Source organism: Octodon degus, unplaced genomic scaffold, assembly GCF_000260255.1.
Source record: "Octodon degus isolate 3935 unplaced genomic scaffold, OctDeg1.0 scaffold00019, whole genome shotgun sequence".
Taxonomy (NCBI): domain Eukaryota; kingdom Metazoa; phylum Chordata; class Mammalia; order Rodentia; family Octodontidae; genus Octodon; species Octodon degus.
Window position 1 is genome coordinate 3358601 of NW_004524595.1, and position 7093 is coordinate 3365693.

A 7093-nucleotide genomic window follows, 5' to 3' on the forward strand; every position below is an offset into this window, starting at 1 on the left:
CCCTTGAGCTTGCTTTGTAGCCCAGGCCAGTCTTGAACTCATAACAGTACTCCTGCCTCAGGCTCCTGAGTGCTGGTGTTATAGACATGTGCCACCACACCCGGCTCTTTGAGTTCTTTATATATTCTAGATAGTAGTCCTTCATCTGAGGAACAGCTGGCAAAAATTTTTCCCACATAACGGGCTGTCTCTTCACTCTGTGAGTGATTTCTCTTCCTGTGCAGAACCTTTTTAATAAGATGTGAATGCAGTTGTTGATTCTTTGTGATAGTTGGGTGCAATCAGGATTTTGATCATAAAACCTTTGCTTACATCAGTGTCTTCAAGAGTTCTACCTGTTCTATATTCTGACAGATTATTTATTTATTTTTGTCTTTTTGAGACAGGGTCTCACTATGCAGTTCAGGCTGGCTTTGAGCTCACTGTGTAACCCAGCTTGGTCTCAAACTTGCAATGACCCTCCTGCTTCAGTCTCCCAAGTCCTGAGATTACAGGCGTGTGCTGCCATGCCTAGCATTCCTGGAAGATATAGTATTTCTGCTTTAATATTTGGACTTTTGATCCATTTTGACTTCAGATTAGTGCTCTTCAGCTTTTTAAATTGAGCATAATTGAGCATAATTGACAAATAAAATTGCATATATTTAAGACATACAAACAACAGCATATGTGTTGTGAAATGATTACTACAAGCTATTTACCATATCTATCACCTCACACACTTATAGCAATTCTTAATTTCTTCCACTTAGAAACATTTTATAATAGCACAAATTAAAAAATATTCTTAAAAAGAAAAATATGCTTAGCATCTCACTGCTAGAGACAGATTAAAAGTTAAGTGAATGCTATCCTAAATTATTTCTTTCAACTCCTGGGTTATTGATTGATTAATTTTGGGTCTAGAAAAGTTGGTTTTTTTATGTTGATTTTGTTCCCTGCAGGGCTATTTCTTGACTATAGCATTTGAAGTTCTAGCTTTGTTTTGTTATTAATGTCTGCTATGCACCTTGGACTCACAGTTATCCTCCTGTTTTCAGCCTCCCCAGTGATGGGATTATAGGCATGCACTACTATGCCTGGTCTCAGTGGCCAGATCAGCACGCCTGGGGGTGGGGCCAGTGCTGGGGATCAAACCATAGCTCCTGAGCTTGCATAAGCGGGTGCTTAGTCCACTGAGCTATTTGCTGGCCCAGCATTTGAAGTACTGTTGCCATGCGTGATGTGTAATCTCAGCATTCTGAGAGGCTGAGTGAGGAGGATAGCTAGTGTTATGGTTTGTGTTCATATGTCCCCCCAAAGCCTCATGCAATCACTGGGGCAGCTTCTAGAGTTTGTGATTAATTCATGATCCAATGCTCGGTATGTGGTTGTGAGTGCTACACTCCCCTGGATAACTTAGCCCTGTCTTAAAGGAAAAAATAAGAAAGCTCAGGGATGTAGGTAGGTGCGAAGACTCTGTTTTCAATCCCCAGTCCTAAAACTGAGAACATCTTAATGGTTGTTAGTAGTTTTGTAAACCTTTTGTTTGCATTTACATTATTTCTTTGGAATATATTTCCTGAAATGGAATCATCAGATAACAATATGAATATTTTCATAACTCTTTTGAACATCTTCATAGATGACTCATAAGCCAAATTTACCCAATGACAATTTCAACAGTCATCTCTAGGAAACTAATTTTAAAATGACATTCTTATGTCGGTGACTACTATGTAACCATTAAATAACCAAAAATATTATGTTTCTTTTTTTTAAACTTTATTTACTACAGGGTCTCACTATGCAGCTCAGACTCGTAGTGATCTTCCTGTCTCAGCCTCCCCAGTGCTCTGGTTGCACCACCGTGCCTGGCTCCAGTGGCCAGCACAGTGCATCCTGGGTTTCAATGGCTGGCACAGCATGCTCGGGGTTCTGGGATAGCATGGCATGTGGTCCCGGGGTTCGAACCCAGGTCCTTGCACTTGCCAGGCAGGCACTTACACTGCTGAGCTATCTCCCCAGCCCCAATATTATGCTTCTTAATGGTTTAACCATTACTAACTTTTTATCATTCCTATTTATTTTTCCTAACTTAATGGACACGCAGTAATGCATCAATGATATTTCACTTTTCATTTTGAAAGCAGCTTTCTATTTTTTTAAGTGGTTATTTGCAATACTTATAATTAAATATACAAACTTCCTGTTTGTTTTCCTTGATTACTTAGGGAATATAATTGCACACTGATCTTACACATTTAAATCTATGTGTTAGCATTGCACTTGATCAATTTATTTTAGGTGGGAAGTACTTATAACATTCTCTCTCTCTATCTCTCTCTATATATATTATTAGTACACATTTGACATATATAATGTTTAAGTTCAGTATAAGCAATTTATACCTTTACAAAATGTACCTGAATTCTTTTTTTCCCAGTCTCCCTCCCTCCTTTCTTCCTCTTCCCATTCATAGAAGCTTTGTTTCTATTTTTCCTTCTATTCTTTTCTTAAAAACCCTTTTCTCCTTCCTTCCCTTTTCCCTTCCCCCTATTTCCCTTCCCCTATAAACACTTTCTTCCTGCTTACCAATGTCCAGCCTCCATTTTGTTCATTTACCCTTAGGTTTTTCTTACACAATAAACAATGCAATACTGAAACTTCTGTGTCTGATTTATTTCACTTGAGATTATGTTCTCAAATGCATCCATTTTCCTACAGATGACTCAAGTTTATCCTTTATGGCAGAGCAGTGCTTCATTGCGTGTAAATACCACCTTTTCCTTATCCCTTCATCTATTGATGGCATATGGGCTGTTTCCAAGATTTAACCATTACAAATTGTGCTGATATAGACATGAGTGTATGTATATCATGGTGATGTGATGCTTTTAACTCTTTGGAAAGATGCTGTCTTAGTTACTTTTCTCATTGCTGAGACAAAATACTCAACACTCAAAGTTAAAAGACGATTGATTTATTGTAGCTCATAATTTGTAAAGGCTTCAGTTCATAGTTAGATAGGTCCACAGCAGGGTGGTGTGGCAAAGGGGCATCACAGAGGAGAAAGGTTCATGGTGGGCAGAAAGCAGAAGGCAGCAAGGCAGCAAGCAGGGAAGTAGTGAAGAAGCAACACCAGCCTGCCCCTCCCTTTTACCTCTTCCAGGATACTTGCTCTTTGAGTGGTGGCCACCCTGCCCCAGGGTTGGCCTGACCATTATCCACATTCAGAACTATGCCACACCAATCTGATTTAGTAATCTAACCTAATTTAGACTATTTTATTAATGACACACCCTTAATACTAGGACACACACTCTAGATTGAGCCATCTCTGAAAAAACCCCACCTGTGACCACATAAGGTTTTTTGGGGGATATCTAAATACAAGCCACAACAAATGCCTAGAAGAAGAACAGCTGGGACAAATGAAACTTTTAGTTTTTGGAGGAATCTCCATACTGATTTCCATAGTGGTTGTACTATTTGTTTATTTACTTATTTTTGAGATAGGTTCTTACTATGCACTTAAGGCTGGCTTTGAATTCACTTTGTAGTCCAGGTTGGCCTTGAATTTGCAGTGATCCTCCTACCTCAGCCTTCCAGGTGCTAGGATTACAGGCATACACCACCATTCCAGGCCAAACTGTACCAATTTACACTCCCATCAACAATGGAGAAGAGTTCCTTTTTCCTTACAGCCTTGCCAGCATTTGTTATTGGTTGATGTCTTGATGATAGGCATTCTTTCTGGGGTGAAATGCAATATTACTGTTGTTATAATTTGCACTTCTCAAATAACTAGTGATGTTAAACATCTTTTATTTTTTTTTTAATTTTATTTGTGTGTGTGTGTGTGTGTGTGTGTGTGTGTGTGGCCAGCTCAGCCCACCAGGGGGCGGGGCTGGCTGGCATGTGGTGCTGGGGGATTGAACCGCGGTTCCTGTGCTTTGCTAAGCTTGTTCTAAGTAGGTGCTTTAGACCACTGAGCCATCTCACCAGCCCCTTTTTAAGGATTTTTTTTTTTTTTGTTCCTCGAATGCCTTCAGGGCACTTTTGGCCAGCGGGAGAGGTGTGAGGTTCGAACTCCAGCAACCTGAGGCTGACAGCTTTGTGGAAGCAGCCACTTAAAGGCCTGAGCTAGGGCCAGGCCCCCTTAAACATCTTTTAATATAAGATATTTATTTGCTGTTTGTACTCATATGAGAAGTGTCAGTTCATTTTAGGGGCCCATGTTTGGGTTGAGTCTTTAAATTTGGGGAATCTGATTGTTTTGGAAGTTCTTTATATATCATACATAGTAGTCCTTTGTCTGATGAATAGATAGAAATTGAATTCTGTGGATTCACTGTGTTGTTGGTTTCATTTGTCATGTAAAAGCCTTTTAATTTGATGTGAGCCCAGTTGTTGATTCTTTGTATTATTTACTATGAGATCAGTGTTTTTGATCATAAAGTCTTTGCCTGTGCCAATGTCTTTAAGAGTTGTACCTATTCTATCTTCCAGCAGATTTAGTGTTTCTGTTTTACTATTTAGATATTTGGTAATTCTATGGTTTTCTCTTTTTGCTTGGCTTTGTTAATATGATGCATCATATTTATTGATTTGCACATGTTGAACCATTCTTGCAACCTTGGAATGAATCCAACTTGGTCATGATGTATAATATTCTTAATGATTTACTGCATTCTGTTTGCCAGTATCTTACTGAGGATTGTTACATTTATGTTCATCAGGGTTGGCCTGTTGCTGTTTGTTTTGTTTGGATCCTTTTCTGGTTTTGGTATCAGTGTTATGCTTGGTTCCAGGAATGAGTCTGGGAGCACTGCTTCTGTTTCCATTTCATCAAAGAGTTTGAGTAGTAGTAACATTATATCTTCTCTAATGTTCTAATAGAATTTAGCAGTGAATCCATCAGAACATGGACCTTTCTTTGTTGGTAGCTTTTCTTTTTTTATTTTTTTCAATTTCATTGACTGATTCTAGATTGTTTAGAATTTTCATATCTTTTTTACTCAGTTTTGGGAATTCATATGTATCTAAGAATCTGGATATTTCTTCTGACTTTTCCATCTTATTAGAGTACAGGTCCTCAAAGTATATACTGACAATCTTCTGGAATTCTGCAGGATCTGTTTTGATTTCACCTTTCATTCCTAATTGCATGCATGTGGGTCTTTTCTTCTTCTGATAAGGTTGGCTGAGCATTTGTCTGTTTTTTTAAATCTTTCATAGGACCAACTTTTCAATTCAATGATTCTCTGTATTGTTTTCTTGTTTCAGATTCATTAATTTTGCCTAGATTGTTGTAAGTTCCTTCTTTTTATGAGCTTCAGGTTTAACTTGATTTTTATTTTCTAAAACCTTGAGGTTCATATTGGTTACTTATTTGGGCTCTTTTTTTTTTTTTTTTTAGACAGGGTCTTGCTATGTAATTGAGGCTGGTCTTGAACTCACCATGTAGTCCAGGCTGTCCTCCAACTCTTGGTGCTCCTCTTGCCTCAGCTTCTCAAGTGCTGTACCAAGTGTATTATAGATGTATACCACCATGGGTCTCTACATCTCTGCGTCTCTGTATTTTTCTAATGTGGGAATTCACTGCTATAAATTTTCTTCACAGGACTGCTTTCATTATGTCCCATAAATTTTGGTATAGCATTTTTGGCATTATCATTTAATCATATAAATTATTAATTTCTTGTTTAAATTCCTCTATGACTCGTTGCTTCTTCAGAAATATTATTTAACTTCCATGTGTTAAGGCTTATTTTGCCATTTAGTTCTCATTTTATTGAACTATGCCCTGATAATATGCATGGGATGATTTCAGTTTCCTTGCATTTGCTTAAGTATGTTCTATGAGCTAGTTTGTGATCCATTTTGGAGAACACCTCATGTGGATCTGAGCAGAGTATGTATGCTGATGTTGTGGGGTAGAACACTTTATAGACACCTATAAGTACATTTGTTCAAAGTTTTGCTTCAGCTCTCATATTTCTTTGTTGTTTTTTGTCTAGTTGATTTGTCTGTTTTTGACAGTGAGTATGTAAGTATGTATGTAAGTAAAAGAGAAGTATGTTATAAGTGTATTAGTACTTTCCTGATTTTTCATATCCAATGTAGTTTGTTTTATATAGTTCAACGTACTGGTACTTAGTTCGTATATATTTATGATTGTTATTTCTTCTTGTGGGATTGTTCCCTTAGAAAGTAGGTAGTGACCTTCTTTATTTCTTTTTATCAGTCTTGGCTACTTCTTTTTATCAGTCTAGTTTGTCTTCAAATAGAATAGCTACTACTGATTATTTCTAGGTTCCTGTCATATGATGTATTGTTTTCTATACTTTAACTTTCCTTTTTGATTTTAAATATGTTTCTTATATGTAGCATATTGTTGGATCTTGTTTCTTGATACAGTCTGCCAATTTTTTATGATTAGTGAATTGAGACCATTCATAATGATAATAAAAATTGATAGGTATTGATTTGTCCTTATCATAATATTATTTTCTTGTTGTTGATTCTCTTTTACTTAAGTGCTTGTCTTTCTTGGTAGATTCATTCTACTGGGATTCTTGTAATTGTTGTCTTTGTTATCTTTTTCTCTAATATCTTTCAAAACATTTTGCAGTGCTGATTTGGTGGTCATGAATTTCTTCAGATAGAAGTATCTTATTTCTCCATCAGTTTTGAAAGATAATTTTACAGGCACAACGTTAGTTGGAGATTGTTTTCTTTTAGAATTTAAAATACTTCACTCCAAGCTCTGCTTGACACAAGAATTTGTATTGAGAAGTCTGCTATGATTCTGATGGGTTTTCTTTTATAGGTGATTTTTTTCTTCAACAGATTTTAATATCTTGTGTTAAATTTCTGGAATCTTGACTATCATATGCTTTCATAGTTTTTCTCTGATTATAGTATTTTGAGTTCTATATGCCTCACTTAACTATTTGTCAAATTCTTTTTCCATACTTGGGACATCTTCTGTCATTACTTCTGTGAACAGGTTTATAATGTCCTTTGTGCTCTCTTCTAATTCTTCATTGATCTCAATTAATCTTATGTTATTCTTTGCATCATCTAGCAACTATTAGATTGATTTTTT